The following is a 25368-nucleotide window of genomic DNA, read 5'->3' as shown; positions in this document are numbered from 1 at the left end:
GGTTACCTTTGCGGGACCGAAGACATCTGAGTGTACTAACTCCAATGGTGTTGTCTTTTTGTCATGGTCATTCTTCAAAAAGCTGACACGTTTTTTTTCCCATGAAGACAATGCTCACAAATTTCCAAATTTGCTGATTGGAGACCCGGAAGTTGATCTCGATTAAGCATAACCTCTAGCCCCTTTTTGCTCATGTGGCCTAATCTTTGATGCCAAAGTGTGGCATCGATGTTCGCAACAGTCATAGCAACTCCCACCTTGTCACTAGTTTCTACAACATATAGGTTGTCAACTTCATCCCCTTTGGCAATAACCATGGAACCCTTGGTAATTTTCCATGTGTCTATGAGAAGTGTAAGAAAACCTTGAGCATATAGCTAACTGGCAGAAATCAAATTCCTTTGTAATTTGGGAACATGCCTAACATCCTTAAGCAATAATTGAGCACCTCCTATTGATAACAAAATATCACCATTTCCTACAATTTCACAAGCTTTGTTATCACCCAAATAGACATTCCAAAATTTACCTTCTTTGTAGTTTGTAAGGGTTCGTTGCAAGAAGATGCATGAAATGGAACTCTGGAATCAATTACCCATGAATTTGAAGTTGTGTCACTTGTTGCAAGAACCACAATACCATCATCCTTATCATGAATGATGTTTGCTCTGCTGTCCAAAACCTTTTCTTGAGCCCTTTTGTATTTTTATAGTCCTCCTTAACGTGACCAGCCTTTCCGCAAAACCAAGAACCATTTTGTCTACCCCAGGACAGCAATCTTCTAGCTGATTGTGACCTACAGTTGTTATTATTTTTGCCTATATGATGAGTTCTTCCTCCATTTTCTAAGCTAACCATTGTTAGAGCATCGTCGGATGAAGACTCTTTGTTGGTTCTCCTCATGTCTTCACTAAGAAAAGTAGCAACTACCTCATCATAGACCAGCTTCTTTTTACAGGTAACGGAAGTGCTGATTGATGTTACTACACCATCCTAGCTGTCCGGTAAGGAGCATAATAAGATGACAACCTTATTTTCGTCATCTTGAGGCATACCAATGGAGTTTGCCTGACATTAAAGAGTATTTAACTCATTTATGTGATTCAACATTGCTGTTTTGTCTTTCATGTAAACACAACCATCTCAAGAGGATAAAAATCTAATTCAAACAAAAATCACATGTACAATCTTTTTCCAAAACTTATCATTTAGATTTAAGTGAGAATAATGTGGATAAAAATATAAAAACATAAAAAACAACACATGTACAATCGTTTCCAAAGAAATGATCCTTTAAATTTGAATGATTGAATAATGTGCAGAGCATGAACATAAACATTCACATTTTACCATGTAAGCACAAACGCTGATTCAACTTTCATGCGCAGTGAAATAATGCTGTGAAATTCAGTACACCTAAGCTAATAAAAACATACTAGAGAATTCAAGTTCGGTATTAAGCATTGATGCAATTTACAAATGAAGCTTCGAGAATGCTTAAAACTGTTGCCTACAATAAATATAAGAACGAATATCTATTACAAACGAAGCTTATATATACATACTTAAAAAAAAAAAACAATAATACATTACTGAACGTGAATGGTTAAAAGTATTGACTTTGAAAAACCTAACCTGTAGGCTGTAAGTAGTGTTATTTACAATCCGAGGAGAAAAAAAGGTCAAAATTTGAAAAAAAACACATATTTTACAAAGAACTAAATGTCCAGCTCTGTTAGGGTGTGCTACACCCAATTCCTACAGTCTAAAACAAAATCTCTAACTTTATTGCTACATAAACTTTGATCCCATTTTTAAGAATCCGTTTTTGTTCCATTTTATCCAAATTAAATTCCACAAATCAGTATGAGGTTGTCAAGCAGATTTATCCACTATCTGGGCTTTACCTCCTTAACATCAATTTTACCGTAATATATTGGCTTTTGTTGCATCGACACAAGCGAAATATTTACAGTAATAAATGTAGGTAAAGAAAATTAAATGATAAATGCTATCCAATTGAGCTAGTGTGACCTGAATATTAAAATCAGTCAAATACGAGATCAGCTAAATTTATTTATTACCTCAATATAAGGCAGAATGAATATTATAGTTAGTCAGGTGACTAAGCTAAATCAATTAACTTAAAGATAGATTTAAAATGTTATCCAAGGCATACTAATACTAAATTTATTTATTACCTCAATATACGGTTTATTTATTATTATAGTTAGACAGGTGCTGAGTAAGCTAAATTAATTAGCTTTAGACAGATTTAAAATGCTATCCAAGGCATACTAATACTTATAAAGAGAACATTAATACCTCTACTCTCTTAATTTGGGGATATGATTTAGTACTCAAATACATAAGCAAGATTTGGAAACAATTTAAAACCTTCACTTCAAAGTAAACCAACACATGAAAGTGCATTTTTAAAGACATTTACCAAAACTGCATATTCAATATTTGCATGTTGAACTCAAATATCAATCAAAAAAAAAAAAAAGTCACTGCTTTACTCATCTAACTATTGTTTAAAAATATCAGAACTCTTTTACTTGAGTCTGTATTATGATTTGTCATAAAGAACAATGGCAAGGTAGGTTGTGACATTGCTATCAGGATTTAACTGTGTAGTTTTTGAGTCAAACTCATTGACACATATTTCATGAGTAGTGATTCAGCACGAATCTATCTCTCATAAGAATAAATGGAACACTTAACACTTATTGGATCTAGGTAATGCTCACAGAGGTGAAGCATCTAGACTTCCTGGAAGGTCACCCATCCCAGTACTACTCCAACTTGAGCGCACTTAACTATGGAGGAAAAAGTTTCCTCCTTGATTAAACCCACTCTTCTTGCAACCCCATAGTTACAAATATATCCCTTTCACAGTCCACTAGTGTTACAGAGCTAAATAAACTGCATCTAGTGAGCACCATAATAACAAAACATAATCAAAGACTTCAAAGATATCAGCACCTTTAATGCTTAAATATATCAGAACCCTCTTACTTGAGTCTGTATTATGATTTGTCATAAAGAACAACTGCTTAAGTTGTACCAACATATCTCCTTCATAGTCCACTTAGCGTTATAAAGCTATATTACTGCAACTATTGAGAACCATAAAAATGAAGGATATATTTCAACGCAAAACTTGGGCTTTTCAATAACTAACATAATCAAAGAATTTTTCTCAAACAAATCTCTGATGATATATCATGCACATTTATTGCTTAAACATGTTTGAACACTGTCACTTGTTGTTTGTATTAAAGATTTCCTAGAGATTAAATTGTACAAATACATCTCCTTCACAGTGCAGTACAACACTACAGAAAAAGTTGGCAAAAGATAATTTTTTTTGTTAAACCATATTATGTTGAACAAACAAAGTAATAACTATCAAGAGAGTGCCAACAAAATCATAAGCAAACATTAGAAATCCATTTTAAAATGAATATATGCATTTTAAGTTGTGGATATAAGGTTTCAAACTTTTAGGTACAGAGAATATAAATTCAGATAAATGTGTTTCTGGTACCAGTACAGGTCGAAGCCAAAATTTAGGGGCAGGACCTCGGAGGATGGCAATTAAAAACATAGGGGTTTTTTTTAAATAAAGAAACAAAATTAAAATATGCATTTCATAACATTGACAAACCATTCACTATAGACAGTTTAAAAGATCAATACATGGAAAGTTATCAAATAAAAAATGATTTTTGAGGCGTGTTTTGCCTTTCCCTGACTAATTAGAAAAAAGGGGACAACCAACAATCCCTGCGTCCCCATATCATTTCCGGGTCATACGACCCCAAAATCACAGGGGATGCATCCCCATAGAACACTGGTAAAAATAAGTCAAAGAAATTGTAAAAGAGCTACAATGTTAAAGTGCTTATGGCATCCACCCAAGGAGGGTTGGTTTAAACTCAATTGTGATGGAGCTTCTAGAGGGAATGCAGGCAAAGCAGACATTGGTTGTAGTATATCCATAACTCAGAAGGTATGGAGATAACAAAGTTAGCAAGATATATAGGATTCATAGAAATTAATAATTGGGCAGAATTAACGGTTTTAGTTTAAGGACTAGAGATGTGTAAAAATCTTGTTTGCAAGAATGTAGAGGTTGAAGGAGATTCTGCAATTATAACAAATGCTATAAGGAAATGATCCCTCGTTAATTGGAGACTGGACTCAATTTTATCGAGAGCCCTCTCACTATGTCAAACCTTTGACAAGATCACAATCAATCATATATATTGGGAGGGTGATCAAAGAGCGGATGAATTAGCTAATATAAGTATGGAAGAAGGTCAGACATAAGAAGTCAAAATTTCAGTATAGAGACTCCACTTGAACTAGGGATGGTCTAGATTTTTTAAGATTTTCAACCAAAGTTTATATTACATTATCCTGGGAAAGAATATGTCTTTCTTTAGCTTTTGCCCACTGCCTACATCTCGCATCCCAAGAGAATATGATTGGATAGACAAATTCATTGCGGAAGATGATTTTGAGGTGAATTTGGAGGCCATGGAACCTTCCAGTTTGGACTTGATGGACATTCAGTATGAGGGTAAGGCTCTTTACGCCCATTTTATGCCAGCAAAAACATAGGTTTATTATTGTAGTAATTTCATGTAACTAAGCCAGCAAAACACCCTTTGGTGTAGCAACTTGATAACCGTGATACTTAAGATATGTTTCTCAGTTGGGGAATGAATACTTTGCTCTATTAGATGTATTTTATGATGATTTAGATGTATCTTTATTTCTGATAAGGAAAGCTTTTATCACTTTACATTTCATTTCCATGCCCTCTCTTTTTTCATGATTTGTGGCTTTTCATGGCTTTATCCTTAACATAAGTGCAAGATGTAGTGCTCAGATTATATACAAATACTGATTGGAGGCAGAAGAAGGGAAGAACATAGAACGACCTAGAAGGAAGGCCCGAAAAATGTAATTTGAAATTAAAGGCTAATTACACTGATGTATCTATGTACTTATGATGTATCAAGGCTTAAGCCGTTTATTTATCCAATTCCCATTTTGACTTTTTCTTATTTGATAATGTTTTCAGGTCCACTAAAAATGAACATGGAAATCATGAATGGTAAAGCACATTGAGAAAAACCGTGAATTAGTGAAAACGTTGAGGCTTGGCCAGGTGCAAGAACTCTTGCATCTACAGTCCTTGGCAATTTATTTCACTTGCAATCTATTCCATTTGCTGATCACATGCATTCAGTGTACCTTGACTCAGCACCTTTTGAGGTTTTAAAAATTATCATAGAATACTTTAACTTGTTTTTGACAATTTCCAATTTAAAGTAATAATTTGTCCTATCAAAGTATATCAAATCAGCTTTTTATCTCTTGTTTTAGTGAAGCGTAGAAGCATGTGCAGTGTACAGATGTATAGGGCCGATTAAGGCTTCACAAATCGATCCTTTGCCTGCTAACTATGGTTAACATAGTTATAAAGAGATGGATTTCATTCTAGATTCAGGCCCGGTTAAGATATGAATTTTCTTAAGCTACTCATTAATCCCTGACAAAAAGAATTGGAGAAACATATAATTTTTTCTAAACAATCTCACATTACCTGCAATGGATCGCTCATCTTCAATAGGAGACCAGTTGCTGACACAAATTACTCAGACAAATTGAAACTTGTAGCAGGAAGGAGATTGAGGGGAATAGTGGCAATAGAGAATTAAAAAGTAGTGAATTTTGCAAAATCCAGCGTTTGACAGGAACAATGATCTAGATTAATGGAGAAAAGGAGGACGCTCATTGCTATTGGAACCATATTTAAAAAAATCAATTTTGAATTTCAACTCAAATTCTAATTTTAGTTTTGTAGAACCAAACGGGATGCGGAATAACAAATCCAGAATAACAAATTCCTATTCCTGTGGCCAAACGGGCATTTAGATGTTCCAATCCTAAGTCTCAAATATATCTTGATAAAATATTCCCACATTCAAATGCATAAAATAAAACAACCTTTACATAATTTAGCAGTTGCGGCTCAAACTTAAGAGAACATGTTCACATTTTATTAATGAACTGATTTGTTGTATCTCGACAATTAGATGCAGATATAATCTGTGTCGTATTAGGCTACTAGCACTCAAATGATCCTCTCCAAAAGTAATAGAGACAAACTTCATCCCTTTCCAAACCAATTGATACAAACTGCATTCCTGTCCAGCACCAATAGATACAAACTACCATAAGGTCAAGATGTCAGGAAACCTGGAGAGAAGAACTCAATATTGAATAAAAGATAAAACTGGAAATGCCACTCAATCTAATCCAAATTACTGGTTGCTAAGGGAAGAAATGAATAAAATCCATGTTCTGAAACTTATCTGTAACCTAACTCATACATCAGAAAAATAATTAAAACTACAAATAAAAGTTAAAACTAACATCATCTGTTCCTTGTTTTCTCCCAAAAAAGAAAGAAGCTGCTGGGGGCTGATGTTAGGGTCCAGAACTTGAATCTTTAATCTATCAATACAAAAAATATATGTTTTTTTCAAATATATATATATGTGTGTGTGTGTATGCAACAACAAATTAGTCCATACACCACTATGCTAATAGCAAAGCAACATAGAAATATACACCACCATATCTATGTTTCAGTTCAATAGAATATTAAATGCATCATTTAGTCATACATAGTACTACACTTGCTGTTGTCCCTCTGATTTGTCCTTGATGACAAAGCCAATATGTTAGTAACATTGCTACGATGGTAGTTTGATTGGTATTTTCTTTGGGACATTTGGTGACTTGTAATGTTGGCATACATTGAAATATTATTAAGTGCTTTTTGGCCTGCAATCAAATTGATGGTAGTAACATTGCTATGATGGTGGTTTGGTTGTTATTTTCTTTGGGATATTTGCTGACTTGTAATGTTGGCATACGTTGAAATATTATTAAGTGCTTTTTGGCCCACACTCAAATTGATGGTGGTAATGTTTGGCAAAATACAGATAACATCATTTGGTCAAGATGCCACTTATTTTTGTTGTTTATTGAAAGTGCTGAACGAGCACTTGGTAGTATATTGCATATTTTATAAGGAGAAAGTTTTGTTGGGATGCATTAATGCTTATTAAGTGTGTTACATCCCAATTTTTGACCTAATTTGAAATATAGCCATTGAGGTTCACATGAAGTCAGTTGATAGTTAAATTGATTATAATCTTGTGAAATGGTAAGATGGTTAGTTGTTATAATTATCAAGTGAGGATAACAAGTTAGTTGATCATTTATCACGAATTCATGGAATTGAGAAGATGGTTAACCGTTATGATTATTTATGATTAAATAATTTATTATGATAATATAATTTAATTATGGAAAATTTACTTGTAGGAAACACGTCGAAGGGGTGGAAGCATTGTTAGAAAAGAATTAGGCATAGGGGCATCACCATCATTGGGCAGATGGGTTAAGAACCTAGCCACTTGAAACAAGATAAATTTGTGGAACCCGCATGAGCTATTTAAATAAATAAATTGAGAAACATAAAATAGAGTTAAAATATAATACATACCTTTAGAGATTGTTTATTAATTTTTATCTTATCATTATAAGAAACACTTACATACGAACACATAAATATAAAAATGAAATGGCACCAATAAATTATAATAATATAATCTAATGATGTCACCTCATCAATAGAGTTATGTGAACATATATAAGAACGTACTATAATAAAAATAAATAAATTATAACTCTTCAACTCCTTATTTCTTCTCCCTCTGTATTTCTCTTCTTTTCAAATCGAATTAATATTTTCATTTGAATGGACATCTTGAGAAACCGATAGAAGCCAAGAAGTCATGGCTTGCTTCTTTTTATAGAAGCCATGATGGGAGTCGGAGACGACAGTTCCCCATTTTCTTACCATCTTTCTGCCACCTTTCCAAACTCCATTGCAATAAGCCGAGTTCTAGATTTCACAGTAAATCATATACATCCGCCAACACTCGGAAATTTTCGAATTAAACCTTGGTCGGTTTGTGGGTTGACATTGATCCGAGCCTAACTTCCCCTTAGATTGTGAGTTCAGAGGGTGTCGGACATAAGCCGAGTGTTGCGAACTTTATATATATCAAATTTCCTTATTCCCTCTTTACTTTACTGGTGATTGAAGTGTGAGATCTAGTATCAGTCAGCGGGTGAGCTAGTAGCCAGCAAGAGTTCTGGCCAGGGCAAGAGGAGCCACAATCTACTCATAGGTGAAAAGTCTCGTTTTTACCTTTTTCTTTTCTAAGAATAAGCCCAACTGCAGTCGGATTACTCATTCCAAGATTGAATACCATAAAAGCTTTGTAAACCATGATTCGATTTTCACTGAGTATAATATCTCTTTTCAGTCGATACATAATGATAGGACTGAGAATAAATCAAATATGTTTTTAATCCTTTTTCTTTTCTGATTGAGTATCCATCCATAGCCGGCTAGGCATAGTAGTTTGAGATCAATATATAATACTAGTTGTTGGTTTCCTGAAGTGCATAAGAGATCATTCATCGAGTATCCTCGAGAATACATCATTTATGAATTCAAATGGTAGTTGTATAAAACTTAATTGATTATGTGAATCAACATCAATGCACATGCTATCATGATTTCCGAACATATTCAGAATACTTATAACATCGAGGAATTCACTGGCAAGATGCCATAGAATTGGTGAAGAGGTGTAGATAATATCAGTATGCTCATAATCTTACGAACACCGAGGATTTCACCGGCAAAGAAGCCATGGAATGGTGAAGAGGTGTATCTAATAACAAAGTGATCTTAACCTTTCAAACACCTAGGATTCACTTGGGCACAGAAGCCACACATGGGAGAAGAGGTGGAATTAACCTGCAAGAATCAACAATGAAATCAGATTTGAATAATGAATAATTAATAGCACATGCATGATCTTGTTAATGTAACTCCTACTATTAAGTCTAGTGGTGTGGATAGATACCAAGATGCTCAGTAGATGATAGATGTTCCAAGACCAATTCAGAGTAAGAAAGACCCTTCTCGTTAGAGATTGTGTGGGGATAAAGTTATGGTCTGAGGTTGGGTGGTTAAGCCCCTGACAATGTTTCACCTCTCCCCAAATTGTTAGACGTACAACAGACAAAGATAAGCTATACATTCAATTGTTGTCGGAAACAAGTATTATCACTTCTATGATGTATATGCAAGAAGGTAAGATTAATTGAATTATTTCATCGTTATAGTTATTTTACACTTAGATGTGAGAGATAGATTTATGGATTGTCTTTCATTTATATGAATATCGAATATGAGCATATCTTCTAATCTTATGTTATTGCCACAGTTAAGAAATCAGAAGGAAAGGAATAATACAGTGGGTATCTGGAATCCTAAATGATACAGTGGTAACTGAAGCCCTAATTGATTCAGTGGTATTTGAAGCCCTAATTGATACAATGGTATTTGATGCCCTAAATGATCTAGTGGTAATTGAAGCCCTAATTGATACAGTGGTATCTGAAGCCCTAAATGATCCAATGGTAATCGATGCCCTAATTGATACAATGGTATGTGATGCCCTAATTTTATATAGTGGTATTTAATAGTAATTTGTCATTCGATTTTGATATAGTGGTATTGAATGGTAGTCGTTATACGATTTTGTTATAGTGGTATTTGTGAACTAACCTGGGTGGTTGCAGAAGCATCCCTACAATGATTTTTGATTTCGAATTCCATGGTATGTAGATTTCAATTTCTATAGAAATTCATTGATGCTGTTTTAAGTTTTTAGTTAAAAAATTTTGATTAAATGATTTTAACCATCAATTTCTTTCATATGAACGGAACTGATTTAACTATCTTCCTATGAAAAAGAAGTAATAACTGTATTTCGTTGAGTATGTTAGTTGTTAATTAAGACCCAAGAAAACTGGTTCTTACAAAGTGTTAAGGACGACACTATGAACACATAGTTGTTAAAAGGTACCCAACACAGCACTTAGTGAATTATCAATGTTGGTGAAGACACTTGGATGTTATGGACTCTAAAATAATTTCATTTCATTTCCTGATCTCAAAATCATTTTAGTTCGTTTGGGGTAAAAAGAAATAGGTCAAATGATGTTTTAGAAAGTGCTCTTGAAACGATACAGACCCCCACTGTGGGTTTTTGCAACTGATGGAAGTCTCTGTTATCAATTTTCTCATTAGGATTTCTACCATGTTGTTTCTGTTCAGCAAGCTTTGAAGTGGTGGATTGGTTGCCGCTTTTGGTGGAATTATTGTTCAGTTTTAAAGAAACAAACTACAGGTTTTTGTTTTCGTAATCCACAGGTATGATTTGTTTATCTTTCAAATCACTATCAGTTGTTTAAGATGTAACTGTTAAATATTGTGAAAATAGTTTTTCATTTAAGTTGTTTAACAGATATTTGGAAAATTATGGAGATTGAGGAATGATATCTTTGTGTTTTGAAGAACAAAGGATGAATGGTTCATTTATCATCTAGGGTTTAATACCCTAGGGCTGTCTCAGATTTAATAATCTTAATATACGATACAGGATAAGTTTTGTATATCTTTTCTAGGATTGGTTACCCTACTGCGAGGATATACAATTGAAAACAATTCCTTTGATATTTACATTTCTGTTTGTCATTTTTCATATGTATTTAAATATACACAAAAACACAAGGGTGTAGAGTTATATATGTATGGAAGATGAATGAATACAATGTGGAATGCAAAACAGTGAAGCAATTTTATCAGTCAGTGAGAAAGATTTTATTTGAATATCTGGTGTATTGAGAGACAATTGTTATTCTGTGTGAACAGTTTTTTTAGTTAAAAAACATTGCATAACATTCTGAGATTTTCAGTAACTAGTAGGTTTATAATTGCAAGAAAAAGATGCAAATGTAAGGTTACTAGTTTTTGTTATAAAAACATTGGAAAAATTGGCAGACAAGCGTTGGTGCTCCTTACAGCTAGTGCTGCAAAATACATGTAATGAGTTGGTGCTCTTTGATTCAATAAAATCTACATGTTCAAGTGATTTTTTCTGCCTTGTACAAGGGAATTCCACTCAGATAATTTATTGTGTCACACGTTCATTTTTTTTCCTCTTGCTCTGATATACATGAGTTCATGTTTCATTCAAGTTTATTATTTAATGTTTAATTTATGTTTTGTCTGATTCATATTTAGTCTCAGTAAGTGTCCGTCTTGTCATATTGTGTGCTTCAGTTGTATATATATACACACACAAGTTTCAATCTGTAAAAAATGGTTAAAACAGGAAAGCACATTTAATGTTCATCCATTATCAATTGAATGGTCATATATATTCTTTGATATATCACTGTCTCAGAGGTCACTGTTCTTATCTGTCAGATGTTTTTGTATCACTCGAAGTCTCCTTGGTAATCTGGTCACTATTCAGTTAAATCTTGTTTAAAATGGCATCCAAAGTTTATTAAGTTTTTCATTCTTGTATCATTCTGATTCATCCTCCTGCCCTCTCAGAGTGATTTCACTTCCAACACTTGCTTGGTCACATGCATGGAACATATTTCCATATCAAGGGGGCAGTTTGAGAATGAAAGGAACCATCAAAAGATATGTGCAGTTATCTGAATTTTTATTTTGTATTGGTTAGAGGATTTCTAACGAAGCTAGATCAGAAGTTAAGATTCAAATTTTAAAACATGGATTTAAAGATATCATAGCTTTTTAAGAAAATCCTCCATAACCATCAATTTGGATTTCACCTATTGTCATTTAGGATTTCTTCTATAAGAAAACTTTCTTTTTCATTCACAAATGCACAAATGGCGCATAAACCATCTTTTTTAGCCTTTTTAGTAGTCACTTTTAGGGTTGGGGGGTTCAAATAGACCAAATTAGTGGAAGAAAATACTTTAAAAAAGTCAAAAAAATTGTTTTGAGACTAAGTTAGGCCCGGGTACGGCTGCTAGGCAGCAAATTCTTCCAAATTTGCTCCAAATTCTGCCCGGATTCCTCTGACAGAATTTGCAGCAAATTTGTGACTCTGCATAGAAATCTGGGGCAAATTTGATACGGACCAGACTTTGTATAAAATCGAACCAGAACCAGACTTAAAGGGTTGCTGGAGAGAATCTAGTAGCTCAGTATTAAATATATGAAGATGGAAACATCATAAACTACACAAAGTGTACAAACCTAATCCTCTGGTATTCTACCTAATTTTTTAATTTTATAAAACATGGTACAAAAGCATCCTTTTAGCTGTCAAATTTATGCTCTAATCGGGGCAAATATCCAAGAAGATGTCCCCAAGCATTGGGGATACATTCACAGCTTTTCATTTTTGGGGTACAAAGGGTGAAAAGAACTACTGCATACATAATTTTCTATGATAAACCATGACTCAATCTAGAATAATCAGTACACAATAGATATAGAAACAGATATAACTAGATCAAAAAATTTACTCATATAAACGAATGAACTTCGTAAACAAAGTAGAGTTGACGCTACGACTTTTAACATATATAGCAAAGATCATAATTGATTAAAACTGGTTTCAACTTGCAACATATAAACTTGGCAAAAACAAGTTTTAGTGGAGCACAAATTTATCGGGTTTTAAGATTTCTGCATCATAAAAGCTAAAACATTTTTAGGTCCAGACAGATTTCAGAACCTAATACATTTCCATAAACGAATATGGGTCTAACGGCTTATATTAACTCCAGATATGCGAAGATTTTCCATCTTCATTTAATGTTCTTCCCCGAACAAGGCTAATCTCTCGATGTTAGCTTCCATCTTTAAAGCTTCTTGCTCCAGCCGCTTCTGTTCAAGTTTCTTCCGTCTGAGTTGCTTAATGCAGGCAACTCCATGGAAGAACTTGAAGGAAACCTTATGAATTCCATGAGCATAGAAGAGCAAATTACTGAATGCTCCCCTTTTGCTGGAACAACTTTCAATTGCTTCTAACACCCAATTTAACAATTTCTGATTTGCTGCAAGCAACTCATTTCTGTACTTGTTCATATTTCAAATATTTCCTTATTCAACTTGTTAAGAGTACCTATATTTGGAGCCGGATGCTTTCCCAGCTCTTTCTCCATTTGGTGGAGTTCCATCATCATTCTTCTCCTTCTCTTCTTCTTCCTCCTCTTCTTCATCACGAGGCTTAAGGATTGCTTATTCGTTACCTTTTCATTCCTGTCTTCAGTTTTATTTCCCTTGGTGGCATTTTCATTCTTTTCATCTTCGCCCCCAACCCTTTTTTTGACAGCTTAAAAACTCTCCCATCATGTGCACATATCTAAAACTTGGTTCCTTATTCTTCTACATAAAATCTTTCAACATCATTTTAAGCCTTTTAATTTGTTGTCTAATTGCTTATCACTACATCCACCATCTAAATGATTATTTACATTATTAAAAATAGTTTTTTTCTAGGTAATGCTTTACCTTCCAAGTCAGCTTAGAAATGCAATTTCATCATTTGAATTTCATGCTGTTAAAATGTGAAAGATCGTTGCAAATGTATTTGCACTGCTAAAGATAAGGTATGTTTCAATTACAGAACTATTAAGAACCATTATTGTTCTCCATATCTTGCTTTCTATTTATTGATTTCGATACTTGCAAGAAAAAATTCATTTGATATAAATAATATATGATAGGGTATGTGGGTGATGACCATTCACCCTGATATCTTAACATAGATTAGTTAACAATAACAATTGCTTATGCAGATTGGTTAACATTACACCAATTCATTATTGTATAACTCACATGCATGAACTATAATGCCAAATAAGGATCAACATTTCCAGTCAAACCAATAATCATATGAGATAAACCATGGTCATGCCAATTATCATATGAACATGTGAATTTTTATCAATGAAATTTATATATGAGTGCATCAATTGTATTCAGAAAACAATATCAGAATAGCATCGAATATATATATAAAAGTATGTATATATGCATACAGTTCAGATTTGTTATTCATACTGTTTGTCGGACCGGAGCTACATACTTTAACACATGCAATGTCTTCCTTCCTGATTTGTCAACCGTTGCAACAACTTTGTCCTTTTTCTTCTTGTCACTTTTGCTCTTTTTCGCCAGCGGAGTTTCGTTTACTTTCTCTTACGATTTGCCAGATGTATTTGATTCAGGACCAGCTTCTTCTATGTCTTGTATGTCTTGATTTTCTACCCCACTGTTCCTTTCCTCAGAAACTGCCTTCTCTTCTTTTTCAAATATCTATGTTTTTCGCTTCTCTTATTTACATGTTTCGAAGCCTCTATTCTATCTTGCTACTGCTAGAGGATTTCAATTTTGGATGCACGAAGAACTTCTCTGCTCCATGCCAGACGGAATGGACTGCTCTTCAGTGCTTTCTGAAGAATCGTCAGAATGGGAAGAAGAAGAATTTCGGAATAAAAATGGCCTGGTTTGAAATTCTTCCCTATCCCGAGGAAGAGTTTTCAGCACTCGTAGAAGATTGTCTGAATTCATTGCTTATGTGAAAATAGAAAACAAAGATTTCTGCCAGACGAGTAGGGTTTCTATGAGCTATTAGAACAGAACCAAAATAGATAGAATTATGTAATAACGTTTAGAATAAATTAATACCAGACACGTAAGGTTTCGGCGAGGTATGAAACCAGGGTTTTAAGAGAAAAAATGGATTGGCTCCCGTGGACATGAAAATGAAATTTGTTTATCAGCCGAGTAGGCTAGGGTTTCTATGAGCGGCTATGAAGCCTGCAATTGTGTAGGACTTTTTGTAATTGTGGGATTTTAAATTGTCCACGTTACACATCCCATTCTTGTCATTTTAAAACAAGAGCTCTTTGCGAGCCATATGAAGGTTAAACGGAATATATTATCAATAATTAAAAATTTATAATAGATGTAAAATTTTGTAAATAATTATAAATTATTTTTAAATATAGAAATTTGTAAGATTAATTCTTATAATAAAGATATAAATGACATATTTATAAATATCTATATAAAGTTAAAAAAAATAAAAAGAGAAAATTTTGGGATAATTCGAGTGGCAGGCAAGCGCATTTTCCTCACAAAACTACAGACATTTTTGGCGCGGCATTTGACTCTCTGGCATCGCTTTCCTACCTTCTGGCACACAAAAACCCAGCTCACGAGCTATTCTCCGATGTCTAATTTTATCTCCAGCCGAGGTCAACGTTTGCAGGCCACGGCAAAGATTTTGTGGGAGTTGCAATTTTTTTTTTTTTTTTTTTTGGGTGAGGAGGATCTGCGTGCGAAAAAAATCCTACGACAATAATTCCTTGAATTTCAGTGTGTCTTCCATTTACCGGAAAGAACTTCCTTAGGCGGAAGAAAATCGGTATCCTCAATTACAGGCAAGTCTTCAAATCAAAGTTAGGGTTTCTGTCCATATCCTCAAGGAGCGAATCAAACAAGAGCATCCATTCCTCCTGCTCCTCATTCTTAGAACTGCCCATTGAACATTTCGAACCACAAGTCGAAGTTAAAGAGTAGTCATCTGCAGACTGCCAGAATTCTTCTCTCGCGAATTTGGTGGCAACAGCTTGAATCTGTGCGGGAGAAAGCGAGGAAGACGATTGAATTTTTGGCAAAGAATCGAGGAAATTAAACTTTGCATTGGATCCTCTGAGGCAGTAAACAGCACAGTCGTAAGCGTGAGCGGCCTGCTCAGGGGGCTTTGTCAAGGTAGCGACCTCTGGCAATGCCAATACTGATGGTGTATCCCTTTCTACATCCAGCATGAAAGTCTTTAATATGGCTAAGGTGAATGGTATTGGCAAGACTGCCGAGCAAGCATCAGGTATTACATTTTTGACGGCAACTAAATCTGCTCCAAGTAATGGCATTAGTAACCCAGTCTCCCATAGCAGCGATCGACCTAAGTCTTTTTCTGAGGTTGTGGGTTGATCATCGGTCATTAACGATAGGGCAAGGTTTGAGTTTGCAAGCGCGGGTAACAATGATGTCTCCGACTCTGGTAAGACCCCTTCGGCTTCTCTATCTCCTTTTACCATTGTTCCTAATCCTGAAATGTTGGATGAAATTGTTAAGGAAAAAAGTAGATTAAGAGATACTGCGATTTTTTTCTCAGTTGTTGAAATTGATAAATGTCTGCCAAGGAAATTTATGGATGACTGGTTCCATCATTACTGGAATAACAAACTTGGGTTGCATATTTCTTTCTGTAGGCAAATACAAAAGGGTCTATATGTGATTTTCTTTGTGAATCATGATGCTCAAATAGAGGTTCTTAAAAAACAATATTGGAATGTGGGTTCAACATCTTTTAGGGCTATTGCTTGGTCACCAGAGGCCGTCCGTGAGGAGGTTCTCGCACTTTCAGCTCTGAGATGGATTCTGGTTAAAAACATTCCCCCTTTTTTGTGGCATTTTTTGCCGCATTTGCTTGAGCCCATTGGTAAAATTATTCGAATGGATGAAACTGTGAGACTTGTACCGCATATGGACGCTAGAATTCTTATCTCTCTCTTGCCTGGTAAGGACCTTCCTACCGATATTTCAATTAACATCATTAATGATGTGTATATCTATCCTATAGAGGTTTTGGGGGGATTGAATGCCTGTTTTCTTTGCCGCAAAGAAGGCAACCTCCGTAAGGATTGTCCGGTCATTAGGAAAAAGCCTAATCCCTCCAATGATTCAGCTAATAATATGGTTAATCCTCTCATCACCAGTAATCCTCCCCTTGACGATGCTCTTTGTCATTCAACCCCTGCTTCTTCTTCATCCCCATCGCCTCCCACCGTAAACCCTAATCCCTCTAATGTTTCGACTAATGTTGTCCCTAGCATTGTTCAGCTTGAGAATGTTCCAACTAAAATTGTGCCTAACCCTCTCTCTGCTATTACTGTTCAGCCTGAGAACAGTTTGTGTGATACCACTCCTACTTCTAGAGGTCTTCAAATGCTCCCCAGTCTTGATTTAGCTATTGATCTTAACACAGATGATGGTTTTACCGTTGTTTCAGATAGGAAAAAAAGAAGAAGGGGAAATAGTGTCTTCATGCCTAAAAATTCTCGCCCCAATAACCCTAATAATCATCATGTTAAATTGTTAACTAGTCCTGCTTTGACTAATGCGAATACTATCAGTCAACATGCTGATTTCAATTGTAAGCCCCAAACTAGTGAGCCCTCTCGAAAATTCCCTCAAAAGATCTTCCAAGAGATTGGGGAGGATTATGAATTTGAAATTATTTCGGCTGCCCCCTTTCCCTCGAAGTCTAACAATGGGCAGTGCATGGATGTGGATTCTCTAGCGGATATCGAAGATGATGTTAACACCTACTCTTCTACTGTCAGGTGAAGAGGAAGACCACCTGGTTCAAAAAATAAGCCATTTGTGCCTCAACCAAGGGAGTTTTCAAATTATTTTTTGGCCCTTGCTGATCAAGAGGGTATTGCGTGCTCCACCTCTAACATTTTGTCTCAATGAATTGCCTATCTTGGAATGTGAGGGGTCTAGAGTCCCCAGATAGAAAATTTGTTATCAAGCGATTGTTAAATTCTCTACATTCTATAGATTTCTTTATGATGCAGGAAGTTAAGTATGTGGGATTCACTTTGGACTCCAATCTCAATTTTATTTGGAAAGATGCTATTAAGTTTTGCACTAACCATGAAAGAGGTAAAGGAGGAATCGCCCTTCTTATTAGTAATAAATGGGAAAAGCATATTACTAATAATGGGTGTTCTCCCTGTCAGAGAGCAGTATGGGTTACTTTACAGTTTGATGACAAGACCTTCGGGGTTTGTGCTATATATGCTTCAAATGACCCTAAGGAAAGAATTGAGCTATGGAAATGGCTTATAGATCTCCCAGATTTGCCTTGGCTCTTCGGTGGAGATTTCAACATGATTGAATCCCAGGATGATAAGTCAGGGGGCATTCCCTTTCATTGGAAGGATAATGAAAAAAATTATTGGAATAGATTTTTAAACTCTAACTATCTCTTTGATCCTATTGCTGGTAACAAGGAAACCAACCCTGGACTATGGCACACCTGGTGCAACTTTCAGCAAGGCAATGCTAGGATTTATTCCAGGCTTGACAGATTTTATGCCAATAAGTATTTTTTCTCTTTTCCTCCTGACATATCTGGATTTATTGTTCGAGTTATTGCCACCACTCTGTCTGACCATCACCCTATTTTGACTAAGGTTAATTTTAACAATAGTCCCCTTCAACACAAGTCTAGAAGCAGTAAATTCATCTTAAACACCAGCCTCCTCATGGATGAGGATGTCCTTGCAGCTATGCAGATTATTAGAGGATTAAATAAAATTAATCTTCAGAACCTATCCCATATTGATAGATGGAATACTAACCTCTCCTCCTAGAGGATCTTTTTGCAAACCATTGGGCAGAAAAAAGCTAAGGACTATAGGTTCCTTGAAAAACAATTATCTTCTGATCTGCAAGTTGCCGAGGAGAACATTCAAAATGACTCTTCCAATATGGATCTTCTTTCCAAGGTTATGGCTACCAAAGATGCTCTTAGGAAGCATCAGCATGTTAGAATTTGGGGAGCCAGGATCAGGTCTAGATCCCATTGGCTCCAATTTGGGGATACGGGATCAAAATTCTTTTTCAACCTTCTTAAGCATTAACATATTAAAGAGTCTATTGATAGACTTTCAATTGATAACCAGGACATCTCTAACCCTGAGTCTATTATTCAGGCCTTTGCTAATTATTATGAGACTCTTTTTGCTTCAGAAGACTCTCCTGAGGTTGAGTCGATTAGAGTTCATTGTAGGAAGCTTATTCCTAAAAAGCTTGATCCTGATGATATTTCTATTCTTGCTAATAATATTTCTGTTGAGGAGATTGAAGGTGATATTAAGGCCCTTAATAATGATAGAGCACTGGGCCCTGATGGTCTCCCAGTTGAATTTTATAAGTCCAACATCGGATGGATATGTAAGGATCTCTTTGATCTTTATTCTGAAGCCTTGAATAAAGGTACCTTGGGTCAGGATATCAATAGAAGGATTATTAAACTTCTCCCAAAAGAAGGGGATAAAACCTTTATTAAGAATTGGAGGCCTATTACCCTTCTTAATGTTTCCTACAAGATTTTGGCTAAAATTATGGCTCTTAGGCTAGTTAATATTCTTCCTAAATTTGTAAATTCTACCCAAACTGGTTTTATCAAGGGTAGATATATTCTTGAGAATCTCATAACTAGCTGGGAAGCCATGGATTGGTCTAGATACTCTCATCAAAACTCTGCCATGCTCCTTTTGGATTTTGAGAAGGCTTATGACATGATTGAATGGAGATTTATCCTTATGATGCTGGATGCTTTTGGTTTTCCTCCTTTCTTTTGTAACACTGTGGCTATGCTTCTTAATGATGCTTCTGCTCAAGTTGAGGTCAATGGTATTCTTTCTGCTCCTTTTTCTCTTGGGAGATCCATTAGGCAAGGGTGCCCTCTGGCACCCGCTCTCTTTGTCATAGCTTCAGAAGCTCTTTATTATATCCTCAAAGATAATTCCTTATCTCCGAAGGTCAGAGGTATTTATCTGCCTAATAATGAAGAGCTCATCAATTGTCAATTTGCAGATGATACCGCTTTATTCCTTGAACTTTCAGAAAATAATTTCAGGAACATGCAAGTTAAACTCAATCTTTTTTGTTCTATTTCTGGGGCTAAGATATCTCAAGCTAAATCAATTTGTTTAGGTTGGGATGAGTGGCCCCCGGACTGGTTTCTCCAATACAATTTTAAATGGGGTGGTCCTAATAGGATCATTAGATATCTTGGCATCCCTTTCTTGGTGGAGCCTGACCTCAAAGACATGTGGTCTTGGGTGAAAGAGAAGATTGATAAAAAGCTAAACAAATGGCATAACAGGGCGTTATCTTTGGTAGGTAGAATTCAGGTTTGCCAGAAGATATTGTCCTCATACACCATATATTATTCTTCTGCTTGGTGTTTTAATAACTATCAGATTTTTGAAATCTAGAAGTCCATCGGACAATTCCTTTGGTCTGATGGCAAAGGGAATAGAAAGATCCACTCTGTTAAGTGGGCTTGGTGCCACACTGACAAGACCCTTGGGGGACTTGGGCTGAAGGATTTAAGAACTCAAGGTATAGCCTTGTCTGCCAAATAGATTTTTCAGTCCATGGAGGGTGATTCTCCTTGGAAAGTGCTAGTTAGGAGCAATATTGAGAGGGGTGTTCCTAGAAAAGCTAAGTCTTGGACTAGCCTCCCCTTTTGTGACCTCATTCTTGGTAATTTTACTGTCATGGTTCAAGGCTCTGTGGTTTTCAGGTCTATTTGGAAGGCTTGGGATCATGTTAGGAAATTCATCACTAACAATGAGTTTCATTCCAATATTCAACTCCATGGTGAAAGATCCATTTGGTGGAATCTCCACCTAAATGGTAAACCTTTGGCCCTTACCCAAGGGTGTTCTGCCAGGCAGTGGGCTAATAAAGGTATTAAACAATTTATGGATCTCTTTGAGTATGATCAAATTATGCCTTGGGATGTTCTTAAGGATAAATATGCTATCCCGAATTCCCATAGAAGAACTTATAACATGATTGTGCAAGCTTCCGTTGGTCTTCCCACTGTTTGCCACACTGATTCTCTCAGGTTCCTGAAGTGCAAATGGCCTAGTGGTATCATTACTACTCTGCTCAAAGCTAAGAATATTTATAAAATCATTGATTGTAATATTGATATTATCAATCATATTAATGCTGTTTGGTACTCTTCTTATGACGCTGATGCTTTGAAAAAGTATTTTGATATCTTGTGGAAGAATCCTGTAGAACCCAAGATTAGATGTTTCAAATGGTTAGTTTTGTTGGACAAGCTACCTATAAAGAGAGATTTTGTTAATTCTGATATTTGTAACTTATGTAGAGTTCCTGAAACTGGTAGACATATCCTTCTTGATTGTATTTTTGATAAAGAAATATGGAAAATGTTTGGCATTGTTTATCCTATTAATGTTAATATTTTTGATATTATTTCTGGTCATATTAATGGTCTTCCTAAAGATACCAATTTATTTTGGAATATATTGTCGTCTAACATTCTCTGGCAGATCTGGAAGTGCAGGAACGAGGAAAGGTATCAAGGTAAGCATAGGAATCTTACTGAGTTTTTTTGAAAACTCACTTACTTTAAAATCTTCTTGTAGGTGCAGACTACTATGATGATTGAACGGGACAATATGAGGAGGTTCCTTCATGATGGGCATGCTACTCTTTACTACCTTGAGCATAAGCGTGGGTACCAGTGGCATAGTACTTTGGATGATCTGCATGTTTTTGAGCAAGCTTGCAATAGATTGAACAAAGATATTAGAGAAAAAGGGAATGCCAAAAAAGAAGAGTTATTTATGATGGTGCAGATTCAAGGGCATAAAAGTATAGTTTGGATGGAAGGTCCCTTAGGCTGGACTGCCTGGGTTGACAATCACTATGATCTTCTCAGCTAGATAGTTTTGCTTTTCCTCCTTTTGTTGCTTTGTATGTTCAACTGATACTTTCTTTTCTGGGTGAGGCTTGGCCTCGTTGTGTATATTCGTTATATATATATATATATATATATATATATATATATATATTCATAGATAATAAAACTAAAATGTTTATACTAATAAATATTGAAATGTTGTATCAAAATCTTTCTTTATTTGGATCAATAACTGAATAAAATATTTATTTTCGATTCACATTATCTAATTATCATAAATATACAACCTTTCTAATTTAATTTATATTCAAATAGAATTTTTGAAGCATGAGATTTGTAATTTTTTTGACTATTTTTTTTATATTCTTATCTAGGTTTTGTTATTAGAATAAAATATTTTAAAATTAAGCATGTTTAAGCTATATTTAATACAAGATGACCAGTAATTAATTGTTTTAAATCAAATTTTATGTCTACTTATTGCATAAAGTACTCAAGAGTTAACCTTATAAATTCTAATATTTTGTTTTTAATCGAATTTTATGTCTACTTATTGCATAAAGTACTCAAGAGTTAACCTTATAAATTCTAATATTTTGTTTTTACCTATATTGAAGTTAAATGCATTTACTTTGAAACGTCATTAAAATGATTGTTTTGGTTTAACATTGTCTTCCTTTCATTAAATTAAACCATAACTTTTTAAAATTTGAACTTTGCAATATTTATTAAAAGCTAAAAATTGAAAGTAGTTAATAATCTATAATAAATAATAAACTTTTATCATATTATTATTCACAAATCACAAATTAATTATTCTAATAACTATACTTTAAATTAATTAACATTTTTACATCTTAAAAATTTAAAACATGTTAATTAATTTAAAATAATTTGTAGAAATGAAATGAGTAACATTTGATGAAGAAAATAAAATTGAAAAGTAATTAATAAAAATACAGCCAAGCTAACACACAAGAAATGTTTTACATGGTATTTAACGTAAAAAACTTGCACGAAAGTAAGGAGCCGATGTTTTTGCTAATCGATGTCAATTAAATTACATGTATTGTTGAGAAACATAGTTTTTTTTTTTTATTTACTGCCTATGTCATAGACTACCATTAATTAATTGGGCCTTTCTAGAAACTACCCGCACATCTCCGCCTGCAAAGAAACTACCCGCACATCTCCCCCTTGCAAAGACTTGTCCCGAGTTCGAATCTCAGAAGACCAGAATTCTGAATGCAGAAGCTCCGCCATGACATCTCTGCGGCGCGCGAGGCAAAGAAGTCCATCTTCTTGAAATATTTGCTTCTTCCTAACATAAAATAGCGTGCAAGATGCTGATATTGTTAGTCCATAGCGCCAAAATGTCTGAAAACAAACTCTTATTTTATTCATAACCAGAATGCACAGTTCTAATTTTCCATTGAATCAGGCAGTACGCATGGATAAGGTGAGACTAAGGTATTGAAGATATACTTGATAGAAATCTTGGACGGCATGGAATTGTGTTGCATCGTTGCATCCGTGAAGGAAAACAAGATAAAGAGAAACTTTGAAGTTCTATAACTTGCAGCTGTAGACTCTTGACCCAAGTTGAAGACACTCACCAATGCATACAAAAATGACGAGGAAGGTGAAGATAAAAATCAAAATCGAAAAAAGGAGTGTGCTTTTCTTATTATTTGGTTTTTGCTTGGAATCTATTTATTCTTGTGGAGGGAGTTGTTAATTTGGCTGCATCAAGATTGAATGGCAACTGTTGGTGATGGAGGCTAGGCGGGATTCCTTCTGTTCGTTCTTAACCTATCAAGAGTGGATTGGGGCCCAGTAGAGTATTGAGAAGCACTAGCGGTAGCGCCGGTGGAACCATCGGGTGAAAAAGGCAGAGACCCTCCACCGCATCAATAAATGCCCTACTCTACGAATTCAATCTCAGATAAAATAGTTGCTAAGCCAGATGTCAGGTAAATCACTGCAGAGGGAGTATCAGCCACAGAGATTGACAGTGTTCTTCATGATGCAAATGAAAAGTGAAATATGTTCTTTATAATCCTCCAGTCTCCGTTCATCACATTTGTCTGAGGCCGTCTCAGCTTTGTATGGCAATTGGTCGGAATGATGAATCCAACCACTAGTTTGTAATCTATGCCGCCATGTATGGATTTGCTTGAGTTCGATTCTGGGGAATAATCTAGAAATAAGCAGATGCAAATAAGCGTACAAATGAGGGGAAGCTTCCAGAATGAAGCTCAAGATTTTTTGGAAATTTTTTGAGTCAATAAATCAATAGTACCCTAGTAAAAATCATATTGACCAATAAAAAATGAGAAATAAAGGATTGAAAATTAATTTAAAAATAAAGTTATTTTTAAATCTTAGAAATTTACTAATTTTGAGCACAAAAATTAATTGTGTGTGCAACTAGCAATCGCAATAAACTAGCAATGCACCTTACTGTGCAATGGGTACACCCTAAAGTCATGGGAGATTAAGTAAATATTTGTCATTTTTTTCATTTCTCCCTCCTGTACTTTCTATATCTCCTTGTTTCTTTATTAATCTATCTCTCTCCATATCTTTTTCTATCAATTTCTCTCTATCTTCCCCTCTCTATGTTTTACTTTATATCTCCCTAGTTATTTTTAGATCTTTACCTATTGATATACATATCTCCATATCTCTCTATCTATTTTTTTCATGTCTTCTCACTCTATCCATTTCTCTCCATCACCCTATTCCTATACCTTTAACTCTCTACATCTCCATAGTTTTCTCTCATCTCGATATCTATTTTGTTCTCTCTATATCCGTCTCTATTCCTATATATCTCCTTCTCTATACCTCTCTATATAATTTTCTGCCTTTTGCTTTATACCTCTTACTTTATCGTTCTTTCTTCTTTATATATTTATATCTTTTGTCCTCACTCTCTTACTCCTCTCTCCCTATCCTCCTTCTTAATCTCTCTCCCTCTCTCTAACACAGACATACAAAAAGAAAAAATCTTTTAATTTTTCTATCTCTATGGCCTTCCCTCTCAACCTCCTATTAGCCATATTATGCTCACCTCTCAATATCTTTACTCTCTTTATGCCTTATGGCTAATAGGAGGTGAACATAACATGTTTAAGCAAATGTATCAAAATAACGCTTTTAGACTACCTCACACTCTACCAATTCTACAGAGAGCCCTATAAGTGTGGAAAAGGTAAAAGATTAACTTTAAGCTCTTCACTCACCTATAAAAGTACAGTGAAAAAAATCGACAAATTTCACCTACAAATAGGAATTCTATATGAGAAAGTTAACTTGAGAAAATATCAAATCACCCCACGATCTAATTAACTTCAAATCAAAGTGTACATTATAGTCTCGTGCACTTGTAAACCCAATCCAACATGCTGGAAATGAATAGTATTAAATACTATGCAATTGTTAGGGAATCCAAGGGAAATATTATCTAGTAAATAAATAAATTATTAAAAAGAATTGAAAAATAAACATAAGAGAAATTAAACCTCGACGCCTTATCCTTGACTGAGGTCTAATGTAGGGTCGAATTCTAAAAGTGTCGGTGGAAATTCAAGCTCACTGTTGACTGGACCTACAATTGCCCTCTAAGTCGATGGAAATGCTACTCCTAACCTTTGCCTTGGCAGCCGAACCTTCACCTGTCGGCTTGATGGAGAAAAGCCATTTGACCTGTATAATTATCTAGGACAATCATTCTTTGCTGGTTCGGCTTTCAGCCTAGGAGGTGCAGGAGCAGTGGGATGATCAGAGTTATCTTGTA

General features: G+C 34.9%; 2 long non-coding RNA genes across 2 annotated transcripts; both read right to left on the bottom strand.

Annotated features, from left to right (window-relative positions):
* Nucleotides 1-5831: 5831 nt before the first annotated feature.
* LOC149530187 (uncharacterized) lies at nt 5832-14898 on the bottom strand. The gene is made up of 2 exons (XR_016359049.1): nt 14100-14898; nt 5832-6227 (listed from the first exon to the last, which is right to left on the bottom strand). It is a non-coding gene; the product is annotated as an uncharacterized LOC149530187 (long non-coding RNA).
* A 7709-nt stretch (nt 14899-22607) lies between these two features.
* LOC149530186 (uncharacterized) lies at nt 22608-23686 on the bottom strand. The gene is made up of 2 exons (XR_016359149.1): nt 23052-23686; nt 22608-22887 (listed from the first exon to the last, which is right to left on the bottom strand). It is a non-coding gene; the product is annotated as an uncharacterized LOC149530186 (long non-coding RNA).
* Nucleotides 23687-25368: the final 1682 nt, after the last annotated feature.

This window comes from Cupressus sempervirens, chromosome 11, assembly GCF_028749045.1.
Source record: "Cupressus sempervirens isolate cs-2001-9-10 chromosome 11, ASM2874904v1, whole genome shotgun sequence".
In the NCBI taxonomy this organism is placed as follows: domain Eukaryota; kingdom Viridiplantae; phylum Streptophyta; class Pinopsida; order Cupressales; family Cupressaceae; genus Cupressus; species Cupressus sempervirens.
This window is presented reverse-complemented; position numbering and strand designations above follow the sequence as displayed.